The sequence below is a fragment of the Myotis yumanensis genome, unplaced genomic scaffold, assembly GCF_028538775.1.
Source record: "Myotis yumanensis isolate MYYU_CA2020_CCGP unplaced genomic scaffold, mMyoYum1.0.hap1 SCAF_1, whole genome shotgun sequence".
In the NCBI taxonomy this organism is placed as follows: Eukaryota; Metazoa; Chordata; class Mammalia; order Chiroptera; family Vespertilionidae; genus Myotis; species Myotis yumanensis.
In genome coordinates, this window is record NW_027223752.1 from 175,928,618 (window position 1) to 175,947,350 (window position 18,733).

An 18,733-nucleotide genomic window follows, 5' to 3' on the forward strand; every position below is an offset into this window, starting at 1 on the left:
AAGGGGTGGCAGTTTTATATACCTTCCCTATGCACACACAGTATGGGGCCAATATGCTCCAGTCCTAAAACAAAATCAAATTGGGAACCACTGGTCTTCATTAATAAAACCATGCTGGTGTTTTGAGACCTCTGTGCCAGACTGAAGGTACCAATAGAACTGAAAGACCTAACTGCTGGAGGGACTTCTAAACATTTTATCTCCCTACTATGAGAGCTGGGAACCACTCCTCATGCAGGAAGGCTAGAAATATGACAGCTCTTCTGGTACCTACACTGAAAGGAAATGAGGTTGTAAATAAGAGTTTTATGAATGGAGACTCATAAGCCAGTACAGATAGGCCTGTGCAGCGGTGAGATGAAAGTTAGATCTCTCCCAGGTTTGTTTTTCCTGGTTGGTATTATGAATTTGAAGATACATAATTCTTAATAGAGACACTAAGCAACACTGAATCTTCAACGTTTAAAATACAGCGATACAGCCCGGCCTGCGTGGCTCAGTTGGTTGAGCATCATCCCATGCACCAAAAGGCCGCCAGTTCAATTCCTGGTCAGGCTCAATCCCTGGCTGGAGGCAGCCCATTGATGTTTCCCTCTCACATCCATGTGTTTTCTCTTTCTCTCCCTCTCCTTTCCTCTCACTCTAGAATCAATATAAACATATTTTTAAAAACTACATTGATGCCCTAGCCGGTTTGGCTCAGTGGATAGAGTGTCAGCCTGCAGACTGAAGGGTCCCAGGTTCGATTCTGGTCAAGGACATATGCCTGGGTTGTGGGCTCAATCCCCAGTATGGGGCGTGTAGGAGGCAGCCAATCAATCATCGATCTCTCTCATCATTGATGTTTCTATCTCTCTCTCCCTCTCCCTTCCTCTCTGAAATCAGTAAAAATATACGTATATTAAAAAAATACATTGATGCAGATATACTAGTAGCTTTGTTTGGATCACCTTAGTCTTAGAGAAAAGGCAATTAAATTTAACGTATAGACTGTTTCTTAAATCCAAGTACTTTTCTTTCCTTCCATATCTCATTAAGTCCTCCCCTAACCCCAGGAGGGAAGGCCCAGCCCTTTGTGCAGGTGAGAACTGTGATTTGGGGAGTTTATAGCCTACACAATGCTGCAAACTCTGCACATGGGAGAGCTAGACACAGAGCCAAGTCTCGCCGAATCCGAAGCCCGTGTTTTTTCCTCTAACCAAAAAAAAGTGTCATTGACTGTGGTTTTGAAATTTAGTTCATTACAATGATATGATAGCTGATCAATTTTCATATCCTGACAAAGATACCTTTGGGGAATATTTATTTATTTAAAAAGTGTTACATCATCTCATCAGTTTTCTAAAAGTAAGCATGATAATTTTTTTCATATTGCTATTGTCTACACTTCATGAAATATGAAAAATTTAGAATTTTAGAAAGCAAAAGAGAAATTAAACTTAATTGCAGGTCCATTTTTTTAGAATATACCAAAACTTTTTAAAAATATATATTTTTATTGATTTCAGAGAGGCAAGAAAAGGGAGAGAGAGATAGAAATAGCAATGATGAGAGCGTATCATTGGTTGGCTGCCTTCCGCACACCCGCTACTGGGGATCGAGCCTGCAAACTGGGCATGTGCCCTTGACCAGAATCAAACCCAGGACCTTCAGTCCACAGGCCAATGCTCTATCCACTGAGCCAAATCGGTTAGGGCAGAATATGTCAATAATTTTTAAACATTTCATTTTAGTGATTTCTAAGAATTTTTTTCCAAATATTTTTCTAAAGTAAAATTAATTGGTATGTTCTATATGTATCCAGAGCACATATTTTTGGTTTGTCACAATCCTGCTCTTAGTTCTGTGATAACCAATACTTTCTTAGTACTTAAAAGTCATTTTCAGCTTCTAGATACCAAAATATTGTTATTGAAATGTTACAAGTGGTAATTATTAAACATTTTGTCTAATTTCTAGCCCCTGCAGTAGCCCTTGCTACATAGTAGCTGTTTAATAGATACTTAATTAGTGAGCCAATTTTGAGTAGATCCTACTGACTTTTACTTTCTTGTGCAATCATGTCTTTGTTTCTTCTCTTTGAATGTGGCTATATATCTCATTTTAGGCAATGCTTCAAATCTTGTTGCTTATGGTAGTTTTTATTTTCTGTGTAGGTAAACTTCATTCATTCATGCCTCTGTTCATACATTCATTCATTCTTTCTTTCACCACATGTCAATCACAAAGGCCTTATTTCTGCTTCTCAAATAACAATATGTGCAGTTACCTTTCCCTGTACCGGCAACACTCTGGCTCAGAATGATTAGCATTTTCTAGGTATTCATGTTTTATTGTCCTATTCATGTCCTAGAGGCCTTCCCTGTCATTCAGAACAAGAATCAGCAAACTGTAGCCTGCAGTCCAAATACAGCCCACCACCTAACTTTATAAATAAAGTTTTATTGAAACACAACAATGTTCATTTATTTACATATTATCTATGGCTGCTGTTTAGAGACCATATGGCCCACAGAGCCAAAATATTTACTATATGACCCTTTACAGAAAACGTTTTTTGACTCCTGAACTAAAGCATGGTATAGAGCTGATTTATTTTTTTTCCTAGTCCTTAGGACCACTGAAATTATCCAGTATGTTTACTTATTTACATATTGTTCTCTCTCTTGAGAATTAGTTGATTTATTGATGCATTCCAGGTACCAGGAGGAATGAGGCCACATAGTAGATGCTCCACAAATATTCATTGGGTAAATAATCAAAGCATTTTGAACATTTCTGTTGGGGTGCTGTGCTAGGTACCATGAACATACTATTAAATGAATATATATATACAAATTAATATATGTTCAAATGTATCATACTGAATATATCATATACATATTCGTAATCATGTTCTCAAGAGTTCCCATGGAAGGAGTCCACAAATTTTACACAAATTATTACACAGTAAAGAATGCTAGAGCTGCATATGGAAGGAAAACACTGACCCTAATTAGCAGACACAAAGAGGGCTACAGAAAGGAAGGATCTCCTGAGGAGAATATTGAAGAATGAGTGAAATTATCTCAGCAGAAAAGGAAGAAAAAGGCATTCTGGGTAGAGTACACAAAAAATAGAGAGGTCTGAGTGGCCATGTTAATGACAGTCACATGCTGAGGACAATTCAGGAAGTGTAATATGTCTAGAGAGTAGGATTAAGCTTTCAAGGTTACGCAATGATTGGGGATGGCTTATAAAAGGTTTTATATGGCATATTACGAAGTTGGGATTTTAACCGAGAAACAATGCTACAACAGAGAACTGTTTTGTTGAAGTTACTATTTTTAAGATTTCTTTTTTAATGAGAATTAAAATAGTGTCACAATAGCCAAAGCAGGGCTATTCCATTAAGTTATGAATGCTACCATTTTAGGTACAATTCATAACTTAGTGGAATAGATTTGAAGAGAGGTGTGAGGGCTGCTGGAAGCTGTGAGTGTAAGAATGGGAGGAGGATCATAATGCCACCAATTAGGAAGATCAGGAGGATCAAGGTTATAGAGAAAGGACTGATGTGAAGAGATATTGAGATCAACTCAGCACCTGCTATGTTTTTGGTATTTGTTGAGCATCCAGATGGAATTGCCAACAATTTTGACTGAAGTTAATGATGTTTGAGTTGGCCATGAGAGTGAGTGAGATCACCCAGCAAAATGAAAGCCAGTTGTTCCAAAACCTGGCTGAACAGTAGCATCTCCTGAGAAGATGTAACAACACCAATGTCCAGGCCCTTCATCGGCCAGATTAAATCAGATCCTCTGCCGGTGGGACCCAAAGTATGGGAAGGTCTTAGAAGCTCCCCAGGTGATCCCAATGCACAAAATTGAGATCCACTGCTATAACATTAAAAGGGGAGAAAATTAAGGAGATTCCTGAAAAGAACTCTATGAAAATAATGGATGAAATAAAGGGACCAGTGAAAGAGGTTTGAGAAAGAAAAAACAGCTAACGAGGCAGCAACCAAACAGCAAAGACAGAGAAAATGCCCATGCACTGGAGAGGGAGGACGGCCACTGGTCATGTCTGAAGGGGGAGTTTGAGTAGAGTGCTGAGTATGAATCCGGACAGCAGCAAATTGAAGAATTAATGGGTGGGTGAATAGATGGAGACTATGAATGTTCTGCTCTTTCAAGCATTTTAGCCACTAAGGAAAAGAGAATGTGGAAGCACAGCTGAGAAGGGCAGGCATGTCAAGGGGTGATTTTATTGATGGTTTGTTTTTAGAATGGAGGAGACATACGCATGTTTGTGGGTTCCCTGACAGTCAGAAGAAAGAAAGAGCTTTGAGAAGAGTTTATATACCTTTTGGTTTCGTTGGTCTGCTAAAAAAAACACACATGTGCTCTAGCATCTAATCATATTAAGGGAGATCACAAAATATTGAGAAATGTGTGATGACCTAGAGTTTCAAAGAGCCTAGGTGGTGGAAGAAGTGACCAATGAGGGCAATTTCTAATTACAAGATTCAGCAAGGCAGAGTTGGGAATAGTCTTGGCTGTGATGCATACGCCCTCAAATTTGTGTCTTCTGGGTAAATTTTCTCTTTTTTCTATTTGCTAACACTTTTCAGCTAGAATAGGATGACCTTATTTTTGTTTGTCTTTCCTTGATTGAGTGTGGAACAATATTTCACAACATGAAGATAACCCTTTGCTATATCACAAGGCTCAGCATCCTTACCAGGAAGCATGTTGCCTAAGAAAATAATAAACTGCACAGAGTGTTCCATTAGATTTAACGTGGGTGAATCACAGTGTCTAGATGTCCTCTAACAGAAGATGTCTTTAGGACAGAACTTAACAGAATGTGTTAGGTTAAAAAATGTGCCCAGTAAAAGCATTTTAAAATATCATTCATTTTGTACTAGATATCATTCTTTCCTGTTTATTAAACTTAAATCTTAATTTATAAAAGTCATTTAAGCTAGTAAAACATAATGTCTTGAAATAAATTATTTACTCTGTTGAAAAATAATCATATAATACCAGCTTAAAGTTGTATAGCAGTCATAAAAATTCTTTTACATATTATGATTTTCACATCTCACAGGAAACTTATGAGGGAATTAGGACAGATATTAGTATTCTTATTCTAAAGTCAGAAAAATAAGGTTTAATGATGTGACATGACTTGCTTAAAAGCATAGAACTGATGAATGGGAGAGCTGAGTCTTAACTCTAGGCTTTTGTACTTGAGACTCAAGTGTCTTTTGTCAAGATTTCATTGGCCTTATGTAAAAGTGAAGCAATATGCATAACTGCAGAAGCACCCAGGAGGAATACATGGAGGGTTCCATTCACTGGTCTCCAATTGCCACTCTTATTATCCTGTAATTTTGTCTTCTTATATCTCAGCCTCCTTCATTCTCCCCTGACAGAATCACCATGTTCCCATGCCTTAGTGCAGTGATTTTCAAATTTTTCCTAGCATATCCCTAAAAGACTTTATATATACATATATTTTATTATATATAATTTATAAAATATGAAAGATATTTTAAGTTGGTACCTAAAATTTTTATCATTAAATTAAATAATGAGAAAATATATTATGTCTGGTTTTACTATAAGTATTTAGTATCTTTTCAAACCTCCTAATGATTTCTTACTCAACATCATCCATTGACAAAATATGAGAACAAATTCTTTTTTAGTAGTAGAATATTTATAGTGTGTGTTCCTTTTCTATTTTTGCTTATACTGCTACATTATTTCCTCTATAGATTTTTACCCTAATATATTTTGTGCATAAAATTTTTATTGATCATTTCATGTTTTTTGGGTAATAAAATATGCATGTAAATTTTATTAAGCATAGATATTTGTCTTAAATTTCTTTTGGATTAAGTTGTCAGTATACTCATTATTAGTAGCATATGATTTGTCTAAACAACCAAAATACACTGCAAATTTCAAAAAATAATTATTTAGCATAAATACTAAATTTTTATTGGAAATAGATTTTTAATAGGTAAGTGAAGTTGTACTCTCCATCAGTTAGCTCATTTAGCATGTTTGAATGTTACTTACCACTGACTTGAGACAGAATAAAATACATTTTATTTCTATTGGTTATCTATAATAGACACAAATACAGATAATATTCTTTTTATCCATAGGAATACATGGAGTTACTCATTCTTTGCACATCAGAATCACCTGCCAAAAATCACATAGTGTTCTATCATCAAAGTTTATGTTTAGTGACACATCAGCTGGCATCTTAGATCCTCCTTCAATTTTGATGAGAGCAATGAATTGTAAACCACCTGATTTGCAAAAGGATTTGTTACCCTATCATTACAGACTCTTATTCTGTCAACTATCACACGTATATCCCCAATTATTCACTTGTTTGGCACCCTGGAGGTTTTAAACCCTTATGCAATAATCCATGGTAAGATTGGGAGGCAAGAGATCCTTTGTTTTGAAAAGTAGGGGGAAAGTTATCAGGGGAAATTAATTTTAGGATGAAATACATATGGAAGTTAAAGATATAAGTACTGATTTCCTTAAAAATAGTTTTGCATGTGTACCACTTAGAAAATTTTGCAGATGGCTGGGTACTTGACTCCCAGTTTGAAATCCTACTGCCTTCAAACTCCTCTTTATCTAAACTGGAAAGCATTCTCCCTTAGTCATTTATATTCTGAGTTTTATAATCCTTTACGTGGTTTCAGATGATATTTCTTAAGGTAATATGCATGTGAAGAGAACCTTCTAATGGCAGAATTAAAAACTCCTTAAAGACATTTCAAGTCGCTGCCAACAATGTGGGAGTGATTTTGGAGTGCAAGGAGGCTTTTCAGATGCCTCTGAAAGCAAAGTGAACCAGTTCTCTGGCCAGCTCTGAAAGTGAACCTGTGTCCGTTCCAAGAGTCAGCAGGGCAGAGGTGATAACAGAGGACGGGTCCGATGCCTCTTTCCTATGGATGGCACCACTTTTCCTGGGGAGCACCGGCCAGAGGCTAGCCCAAGTCCATGTCTGGAGGGGCTAACGTGTGTCCTGGTGTCACCATCACCTGACTCTGAGCCCACCCTGTCCAGGCTCAAGCCTGCCCCACTATAGGTGCCCCCTGGCAGCTCTTGGGCTGGTAAACAAGGAGAGCCCAGGGCTCAGCTGGTCCTGACCTGGGCTCCATTAGGAGCTGTGTAAGCCGTGCTAGCTTCTCTGTGAGCATCGTCCTTCTCATTTGAAAAGTTGGACTATAAATACCTTCTCAGGGCAGTTGTGGGGTACAGAGATCATAAATATAAAATACCTAGTGGGTACCTGGAATGCTCCACACTAGCTCACTGACTTCTTCCTTTTTCACTCCTCACCAACACACCCCATCCCTCTCACCCCCGTCTCTGTCCTCCCAATTTCAGCACAGGGAAAATCTGCTTTTGGGCAGTCTTCAGCCAGGTCAGGATGCATATTAAGGGCCACAGGGTGCCCTCATCCCCTCCATGTCACACCCCTTATTTCTCCCCCACCAAAGGATGATGATGATTCCAGAACCCCAGGATGTGAGTCATAATTTCTCTCTTCTTTCCCACCACACAAGTCCCTCTGCCCCAGAATCCTTTCTGGAGGGGAGAAGGAGAAGCAGAGGAGAGCTCAGGACACTCACTCCTGAACTGGCAGGCAAGGGGAAGAACTGAGGTGGCTGGGAGGAAATTCCATTTCTTAAGGATGTGGACAAAGGTGTTGAAACTAATGATGTGTGTGCCATTGTAAGGGGATGGGGTGGAGTAGAAACTTATGTCGTTAAGAGAACCAGTAATGAGGACGAACTTGAAATAGCAGGAGAAAAAACGAGAACTCACAGAGATAAAATAAAAACTATAAAAACATGATGGCCTAGGTGTAGGTAAAAGTAATAGTAATATAGAAATTTTCCATCATTTATAAGAAGTACAGTAATGAAAATTTCTCAAATTAATGTTATAAAAGTTCTTCTATTAAAAGTCTATTCTACTTATACCTTTAACAATTAATGTAGTGTGATGATTGGTCTATAACCCAAAAGAATTAGAAAATATTTATACAGACTGATTAAAATGTCATGTTCTAAAGCACATGCATGTTAATTACATCTCTGGAAACATGGATTCATAGAGTTTAAGTGGAAATGTGTACTTAAGTTTAGCATACAAACTAGATTGGTCAATTTTATACTTAATTATTTATATATTCCTTGTACAATCTTAAAAAGTTGTAATCTAATGATGAGTTGACTTTGTCCCAATGGAAATGTCAGTGAAAGATAAAGCAATTCAGACATGAATATATTTTACTTTTTGTTTTTAGGTTAACACCATTTCTCCAGTATTTTTTAGAGTGGTTTGGGTTCTTTCCCCTCTTCTTTAGTATATCCTTAATCATCTACACTAATAAAAGACAAGCATGCAAATTGACCATACCTTCGCTACGCCTTAAGCCACGCCCACCAGCCAATCAGAGTGACTATATGCAAATCAACCCAACCAACATGGCATCCGGCAGCCACAGAGCTGGAGCAAGCAGGAGGCTTGGTTGCCCCAATGATGGAGGAAGCCAAGCTTCCCCACCTGCCGCGGCCGGCTCTGAGCTCCACTCAAAGCAACAAAGTTTCAATTATAGAAGATAAATAAACCCCAGATACCTGCTTTCAGCCGGCGTGGCCACGGATCTGGAGCGAGCAGGAGGCTTGGTTGCCCCTGGCGATAGAGGAAGCCAAGCTTCCCTCCTGCCCACCCTGGCCAGCTCGGAGTTCCTCTCAAAGCTACAAAGTTTCAATTCTAGAAGGTAAATAAATCCCAGAATAAAAAAAAAAGAAAAAAAGGAGAGGCTGGGAGCTTCCATCACCGAGGGGGCTTGGCCAGACTGCAAACGGCCCTCATCCCCTCACCCAGACTGGCCAGGCACCCCAGTGGGGACCCCCCACCCTAAAGGGGGTGTGGCCAGACTGAAAACAGCCATCAGTCCCTCACCCAGGCTGGCCAGGCACCCCAGTGGGGACCCCCACCCTGAAGGGTGTGTGACCAGCCTGCAAACAGCCATCAGCCCCTCACCCAGGCTGACCAGGTACCCTGGCAGGACCGCCACCCTGATCCAGGACACCCTTCAGGGCAAACCAGCCAGCCCCCACCCATGCACCAGGCTCCTATTCTATATAATAAAAGGGTAATATGCAAACTGACTCTAACAGCAGAACGACTGGGAATGACTGGTCACTATGACACACACTGACCACCAGGGGGCAGAGCTTAATGCAGGAGGGGCTCTGCTCAGCCACAAGCCAGGCTGACGGCTGCCAGCACAGCGGTGGTGGTGGGAGCCTCTCCTGCCTCCTCAGCAGTGCTAAGGATGTCCGACTGCAGCTTAGGCCTGCTCCTCGCTGGCAAGTGGACATTCCCTAAGGGCTCCCGGGCTGCCAGAGGGATGTCTGATTGCCAGCTTAGGCCCAATCTCCTGGGGAGCAGGCCTAAGCCAGCAGGTTGTCATCCCCCGAGGGGTTCCAGACTGCGAGAGGGCACAGTCCAGGCTGAGGGACCCCCCCGCCCCCGAGTGCACAAATTTTTTGTGCACTGGGCCTCTAGTCTAATATTAGTACCTAGAGACCCGGTGCACAAAATTCATGCACCAATAGGGTCCCTAGACCTGGCTGGTGATCAGGGCTGATCAGGTTCCCCACCTCCCGGCCTCCCTGCCTTCTCCTTCCTTCATTCCCTCAGTGCCCCACCACCACCGCCACTGGTCGCCCACCATGTTTTGCGCTGCCCCCTGGTGATCAGCACACATCATAGCGAGTGATTGAACTCCTGAACTCCTGCTCTCCTGGTCAAACTCCTGAGGGGACAATTTGCATATTAGCCTTTTATTACATAGGAGAATTGAAGAATATTTACTGTATTCCAGGTGTGTGTATTAACTCATTTGATTCTTAAAAACATCATGAAATGGGTTTGAGAATGATCCTTATTTATAAATGAGTACCCTGAGGCACAACTATAATAATAAAAGTATAATATGCTAATTAGACTGGATAGCCTAATGACCTTCCTGACGTCCTTCCAGACGTCCTTCCTGATGACCTTCCAGATGAAGCAGGGGCTGCAAGGGCTGAGCCCCTTGCACAAATTTTGTGCATTGGGCCTCTAGTGGGAGATAAGAAGCTTGCCCAGGAGAGGAACAGAAATGGTGGAGGTCAGCATTGAACCCAGGCAGTCTGGCTAGAGAGCAGCCCTCTTAGATGGTGCTGTAGGAACTGCTTCTTAAAGTAAGATTCCCGATTGCATACAATGGGATTAATCAACAGAACATGACAACAGGATATGCAAATAGGACATCCTAAGCTCTCCTTGTAACTGTTGTATTACCTGTTAATAAAACCTCATGTCTTTATAAACACTTGAATCAACTACTTCAAATATGCCCCACATTATTGAAAAGACTGCAGTTACTGAGCCAGGACAGGAACAGCACTTTGCCTCGTTGCAAACCTGGCAACGAGTTATGGGCAAAGCCTTTTATTGTCTTCTGAATGCCAACCTGTTTTTTCTCTTTTCTTGAATGTTTTATGCAAAGCTAAAAATAACTCCTAACTCAGAAAGACTTCTCCCACGAGGAAGTCAGATGGTTTGTGAAATGGGGAGGATGAGAGGAAGAAAGTCTTGGTGAAATCAACGAGAAGCACTGAAATGACTGAAATATGAACAGAATTCAGAGGCGAGGCCAAAGTGCTGACCCCTGGTTAACTGAGATTAGTTTACAAATAAACAGCACTGCAACAATATAATTACTTACTATTCAATACAATAAAATTCTAGCATTATGAAAGATACTGTACTGTTTCTTGGGATTTTACTTAGAGTTTACGTAAGAAAACTTACTGTGACATTGCCTTCAAATGGAAGAGTGTCACTTTTTCTGGTGGTGTTGGGTTCTGGAGACACTGCATAAAAAGGATATACTTTTAAATAAAAGGATATATTTATAAAGCTCTTATATGGATTCCTTTTGCTGATTCAGACAATCCCTTACAGGATAAACAGAATTTTCCTCACACATTGTTTTCCCTCCATACACTCTCCCTCAAATTTTCACTGAACACTTTTTCATTGTAGTCTAAGCCAAAATGGGAATAAATTATTTTTTATCAATACCCACATTCAGTTACATCTTAGTGCTAAGATAGATATGATTTAAGAGAAACATAAGTCTTCCAGGTTTTGTTGTCATTGTTTTACTAGTTCATGAGAGAGAAAACAATCACTCTGTTCATGGACACAATGGGAATTTTGAGCAACTTAGCTGCTGTTGAAATCATGCTGAGCTGCCTGGATTTCTTGTAATTGTAGCCAAATCTGAACACATCATTATCCTTTCTGTCCTCAAATCTTTTTTGCTTCCTTTATCCCTGACCCACACATAGGTGACCAAACCAGAAACTGGAGATGGGTCCCTCTTGCACCCTCCTTTCCACATACAATCAACTCTTCTGCCCTATCCCTTGTCCAATCAAATCACATTCTGAACTCGTTCTTTTTCCGGAGCCTTCTCGCTACATCCTTAATTCTCTCTTCCTGGTCTCAGGACTATGACAAGTGTGTAGAACTGGTCTCCAGCTTTCCTTTCTACTCCACATTGCCCCTAAACCAATAGCTTTTAAGTCAGTGTCATTATGCTTCCTCGCTTTAAACGCTTCACTGGGTTGCAGCCGCTATAGTTAAAGACCAGATGTGCGAAGGGCATTGGAGCCCCTGGAATGATTTCCTGAAAGCAACTTCACCCTTGCTTCGCCCCCCCCACCCCACCCCATGGCAGTTAACACCCAACTGTCCAGGGCCCAGACTCCCAAGACGCTTCACGCCTGTGCCAGAGAACCTGCTGTGTCCTCTTCCTCACACGTCCTCCACATCCTCCACTTTCCTCTTTGCCTTCCCAGTAAGCTTAATTTCACCCCTCAGAAAGTCAGACATTCCCTGCTCTCCCCACATTACTTGAACCTCAATTTCCTTTCACCCGGCACATGTGTGTGTGGTTTCTCTATCGCACTGTGTATAGCTTTGTCTTCTTGCCCAGAGCTCCACAAAGCAAGCACGTATCTGATTAGTCTCTTTGTCCCCCTGAGCTTGACACAATGCCTGACACATAGTAGGTATTCAGTATTTGTGGAATGTAATTGAAATCACAAGATGCCTAACTCTTCGTCTGTTGAAAATTAAAATTCTTAGGAAGCTGTGTTGTAGGCTCAGATTTACTATGAGCACCTAGGTTCTGCGTTTGCTATGTGAAATTCTGTAATAATGACTCAAACACCTTTTTCCCCCCAGCAAGCACATAGGTACGATGTGGTCTAAAGAGGTCCGCCACTTTCAAAGACACCTGAGCTAACACAGCCTGGCCACTTCAGATTTATAAATGGCGAAGAAACATGGGGGTTGCCCAGCATAACGATAGAGGCCCTCCTCTACCTCATGATTTCTCCAATGAGTCCACTTAGAATCCAGGCCAGCTCTATAGGAATTTTCTTCAGGCAGCAGAGATGTGTGTCCTTAATCTGAAGCAGAACTTAATGAGAAAGGGTGTTTAAAATATGTTTAATATTAATTTTGACAGTTAAAACACCAAGTTGATAGAGACCTAAAATGTATATGCTTAAACAGACTTGATCCCACTACATGTCTTCTTGTTCATACATTCAGCAACACTAATTAAGCACCTACTATTAAGCACCTACTATATTCCAGGCCTCAGGAATATAACCATGATCAAAAACAAACCAAGTCCTTGCCAGGTGGCTCAACTGGTTGGAGCATTGTCCCATACATCAAAAGGTTGTGGGTTTGATTCTCAGTCAGGGCACATACAGGAGGCAACTGATCAATGTTTCTTTCACTTCTCTTCTCTTTAATCTCTCTCTCTCCCTCCCTCCCCCACTTCCTTTTTCTAAGCATATCCTCAGATGAGGATAAAAAACACAGACTAACATTTGTGGAGCTTAAATTCTGGTGGAAGAGACAATAATAAAAAACATAAATAAAATATAGACTATACGAGAAGGTGAATGAGAAGTGCTATGGAGAAATTAAGGAGAAGAGGGGGAGAAATTGGGGACATAGGCAGAAGGAGATGTTGCTGTTTTAAAGGTTGATCAGGAAGTGACTTGTTGAGGTGAGATCTGAATAAAGACCTGAAGGAGGGAAGGGAGCAAATCGTGTAGATACCTGGGTTATGATTATTCCAGGCACGCACAACAGCAGACTCAAACCACCAAGGCAGAGCACCCCCTGATGTACATTAGGGCCACCAAAGGAGCTGACATGCTAAAGAGAAGAGAGACAGGGAGGGAGTACAGTCATGCGCCACATCACCACATGTAGGTCAACCATGGCCCCCACGTATAATGGTGGTCCCAGAAGATTATAATTCCTGTCATCTAATGACACCCTAGCCATCATACTGTTCTAGTGCAATGCATTACTCACGTGTATGTGATGATGATGGTGTAAACAAACCCACTGTGCTGCCCATTGTATAAAAGTATAGCACATAAGGCTTGATAATGGTAATAAACAATTGTTACTGGTTTGTATACTTACTATACCATAGTTTTTATCATTATTTTAGAATCTACTCTTTCTACTTATAAAAAAAAACTGGACTAGAGATAAATTTAGAAGTCATCTGCATGGGACTGGATGAGTTCATCAAGGAAGTGAATATGAATAGAAAATAGAAAAAATAAGAGGTCCAAGTTCTAGTGCAAGGACTCCAAGGATGGAGTCCACTCAGGGAACAGTCCTCAGCCCAAGAAAGCCATGGGGGATGGGATGAGGTAGGACAAACCCCGGGAAAGTGCCGTGTCCAGAGAAAGCAAGTGAGGAGACGGACCAACCAGGTCAAACGCTGCTGCTGAGCCAAGTCAGGAGAGCGGGGAGCCCTTACCAGCACGGCTAACGCAGTGAAAGTAATCGATGCCTTTGAAAAGAGCAGCTCTGTGAAATGGTGGAGGCGGATTAGAGTAGGCGCAGTAGCAGTGAAGAGGAAAGGAATTGGAGAGAGTGAATACAAACAACTCTTCCAAGGCATTTTGTGAGGTGAGCAGAAAAATGCGGGGGCAATAGAGGCAGAAATGAGTGGGAGCGACTCTGTTTTACTTTGTGAAAATAACTGCACGTCTGAATGCTAATGGAAATGATTCCGTGGAGAGGGGAAATGAGTGATTTAAGAGAGAAGAGGATTGCTGGGCTCCCCCTTGAATAAGAGAAGGCAATGGGATGCAGAGTACACATGCAAGGTGACAGGAGCACAGAGAGCTGACCCGGGAACAAGACAGACGGTGCAGAATCGAGGTGGGCAGGCAGACGGCGGGAGCTTCGGAAGATGTGATTGTCAGTGTTCTCAGCAGTGTGGAAACTTGGTCATCAGCGGAAAGTGATGATCGAGGGGGAAGCAGTGTTTAAGGTGAGAGGAGAAGGTGTGAAATAGCTGTCTAGGAGTGCAAGACGGTGAACAGAAAATGGAAATAGAGTGTGATTATTTTTGGCAGAATTAAGGGCCCACTTGAGTTCTGTTATCATGACTTTAAGATACGCCCACAGCCATTTTCCACTGCCAGGATAAACAGTGGTGTAGGGAAGAGTGAGCAAGTGAGCACCTTGCAGTGAAAAAGGAATGAGAGAGTTGAGGGTATAATTCAAGGGATTGTAGGAAAAGTCAGAAATTTACACTTGACAAAAAGGAATAGGGACCATGAGAGGGTGAGAGATAAAGTTGGTAAGTTCAATAGCTTGTGGGTCCTGGTGCGGGTTTGTTAAAATAGGAGTCCTAGAGAGCAGAAGCAGGAAAGACAGAAAATGGTGATGAGAGGATATTGGAACTGAGTTTAGGAAGGTTTGCAATTAGTGGTAAAGACAAGAGCTAGGCCACTTCTGCTCACACTTTAATGTGCATATAAATCCCCTGGTGATATTATGATTTGCATTTTAATTCAGTAAGTCTAGGGCAGTGGTCGGCAAACTCATTAGTCAACAGAGCCAAATATCACCAATACTTCTTCAAAATAGACTCGCCCAAGCAGAAAACCAACTTCTGCGCATGGGCCACGAAGTTTCAATCGCACTGCACTGTACGTGCGCGCCCGCGTGGTATTTTGTGGAAGAGCCACACTCAAGGGGCCAAAGAGCTGCATGTGGCTCGAGAGCTGCAGTTTGCCATCCACGGGTCTAGGGGGACAGAGTCTGGGATTCTGCATTTCTATCAAATTTCCAGGTAACATAGATACTGTTGGTTCACGATCTCACTTGAAAGGCAATGGTCCCGTGTGGTATTCCTCAGCCCTCGCAGCAAACCACAGCGCCCTGGGGAGTTTGAAAAATACTCTTGTTCAACTAGTCTTGACCAGTGAATCAGAGTTTCTCTGGGTTGGATTTAGAAATGATGTATTGTACATGCCCTCCACATTATTCTGGGTTGAACACCTCTGTCCTGGAATATGTGACTGTGAATGTAGTTGACTTAGCCGTCAAGGTCATCACAGGAGGGAGGGTTATGGAACTGAGGGGCCAAGATGTTGGAAATGTCATCTTTTGGTTATTAAAATCATCAGAAATTATGACAGAAGTTGTGCTGGATAAAATGACTGTGAACCCAGAGGTACGTAGATGACTACAAAAATATTGGAATTGGGTGACATAATCTGATGGCATGAGATGTAGAACAAAGGAGTTTGGCCGGAACGGTCGGGAAGAGACAATGCAGAAGCAGGAGGACACTCACTGGAGCCCCGGGCGCAGCGGTGTGCTGATTTGGGGAACGCCCCACATTTGAGTTGAGTCCAGAAGAACAGTAGCATTATGGAGAGTGTGGTTTTCAGTGAGAGGAAAGTGAAGAAAACCATCTGAAAAGAAATGGAAATTTGGGAGGGTTTTACTACTCCAAGGCCGGATGGAAAGGCTCTGAGGGTTTGGGAGGAGGGGCGATGGGGATGTGTAGACAGGATGAGGCTTTAGTACAGGGGGGAGCGATGACCTGTAGACTGGTCCTGAGCTCCTCGTGCAGACGGTGGCCTCAAAGCAGGACATGTGGCATGACTGCGAGTATTGCGATGTGCAGAACGGAGGGGGAGGGTCTTATTAGAGCTGGAGAAGTCCTGGTCTTCCCTCTTCATTTCTACAGGTATTTTCTAGCAGTACAACCCTTCGTTTCTTCAGACAAAGGCATACAAATCAGCCAGTGTGGAAAACAGATCAAAGAGGAGCTTCTCTGGTTAAAGTCAGAGTTCAGGGAGGAGGACAGTGCCCCCCAGCAATACTGGGGCTCCTCAGGGGTCCTCAGGGCTCAGGCCATAATCCCCTCTCCAAGGTTGGTAAGAAAGGAAAAGGCAGCCATGTACTGTATAAGCAAGTAAAGGCCATATGCCCAATAATCATGTACGTCTTTTTAAATCTCTTGTCAACTATTCCAATTGCGCTCTTTCCTCCATGTAATAAACTCTTCAAATACAAAGTGGCTCGCAATATCCCTTGGGATTCTTGATGTCATTTCTGACCAGGATAATGATACTGTTGTTAACGGATATTACATGCATAGAAGAAACCATGGTTTTGAATAGTCGAGACTTAGAGCAGGTTCTACAGAAGCAAATCATGAGGCAAAGGTTTGAATGGAAGTGGGGTTTTTTGTTTGTTTGTTTTTTTAATTTTTAAGTTTTTTAAAAATATTCCTTTATTGATTTCAGAGAAGAGAGAAGGAGAGAGAGATAGAAACATCAATGATGAGAGATTATCATTGATTGGCTGCCTCCTGCACACCCCCCAATGCGAATCGAGCTGCAACCCAGGCATGTGCCCTTGGCTGGAATCGAACCTGGGGCCCTTCAGTCAACAGGCTGTCGCTCTATCCACTGAGCCAAGCCAGCTAGGGCTGAATGCAAGTGGTTTTTATGGGTGCACTTCCAGGAGAGCCTCAGAGGTGGAGCAAGCAGGAGAGAAAGGAGAATACCAGAAAAAAATGTGCATTCAGGTGAAGGCTCAAGGAGATAGTTTCAGCGTAACCCTGCAAGGAGAAGTCTGGAGAGTAACAGCTCAGATTCCAACTGGGATTAGCCAATTTCCTAAGGCTTTTTCCACACTCTGTAAGACATTATGGAGGGGGAAATTGGGGAGGGGAGTGGGGGAGCGGGAAACCCCTAGGCACTTCCAGGCAAAGAGCCCAGGAGCCTGATGGCTGCTCTTTAGAACACAGTCGCAGGTATAGGTACTTGAAAGAAAAGCACACAGAGTACAGACAGACACAGACACACACATAAGTAGAAGGGACCCAAGACTCAGATCCAAGACCAGTTCCGGGAACCCCACCGTGGCTTCTCTAAGTGGAAAGCTTTCTTTAAAATGCATAGATAAGCTAGGTAATGATTAGATTAAGATGTCCATGTCAGCTTTCAATGGCTGTCAAGTCGATTTCTGACTCTGTGACTTTTGCTACCTTCCCCTTGCACTTCTAGCAGGATCACATTACCACACACACAGGCCAAAGGTGAGGACATCCAGGTCAAGTGAGTATGAGCATCTGATCAAACACGCATCTCCAAGGATGGCCCTGACTGAACGTGCAGTCTGTATGTGAGGACAAAAGGCATGTTTTAAAGCTCCACTGTTTTAATGGGTTCTGTTCTCATTCTCACATCCATTACTGTCAATACCAAGAACGGTTACCTATTTCAAAATGTACATTATTACAAATAGTTGCTCTTATCTACTTTCTCACTTTTTTTTCAGGATTGTTGTTGGTTTTTGTTTTTCTCTTTAAATTGTGGCCTCTCTTCTACGGATTAGAGGAGCATTATCTTAGAGTCCCGGGGTTAGATTTAATTTAGAGCTTTGCATTGTCAAGCCCACTGACAGACTGAGAGATTAATTTCCAGGCCGCCTGTGGTGCTAGAGAAGCTGCTTAAGATTTTGAAAATGGCAACACTGTTGACTCCCTACCCCTGAAGGTTACCTGCATTCACATGCCCACTAATGCTAAAGGAACGTTGAAATGTGGTAAATATCGATGTTGTTTTCCTTTATGGAAAAACCTGTGCATGAGGGAGAGGGGTGGGAAAAAGAAGCAATTTACAGGACAAGAAATGGTTTCTCCCTCATAGGACCGCTTATACACATGCATCTCCCTCTTTTCATTCTGCAGGGATAACATCTAGGTTGCTCAGTTGGTATTAATTGCATAGAAAATGATCAGTTTACTAGTTTTGGACAGTCGTGCCTGCCATCAGGTTTCCCCAGAAGCAAACCTTAAGCCAAAGATTTGCTGCTAGTGATACACAAAGGGAGAGATTTGGGTATGACTTCCCTGCTATTTGAATTATATTGAGAGTTGGTAGAAAATCTCCCCCCTCCCCCCGCCCCCCAACTATTTTGGCTCAGATGCATCTCCAAATATGTGTTTACAGTGAATGCATTTTCAGGGAAATCTAGTCCATATGTTTCAGCAAGGGCTACGCGGAAATCATCCAAATGTTCTTTTATTAGAGCGACATGTGGAAGCTGCTCTCGAGCTTTCCACGTCGTTCTTACACTCTCCCCCCGAAAAGCTGCAGGTCGGTGGCCGCAAGTAAACAAATCAAATAGCAAAAGGTGTGAGTTCAGTTGGAAACGCGTAGCCTATTACCTTTGATTGGGTTCGGAACTTGGCAGAGGCACCTTCCCTGTTCCTGCCT

The 18,733-nt window shown here is 42.0% G+C and overlaps 1 protein-coding gene across 2 annotated transcripts in view; it reads left to right on the top strand.

The window, feature by feature from the left end:
• Positions 1-18,733, top strand: part of UNC5C (unc-5 netrin receptor C) — a 372,291-nt gene that overhangs the window by 280,342 nt on the left and 73,216 nt on the right. The window lies entirely within an intron of this gene.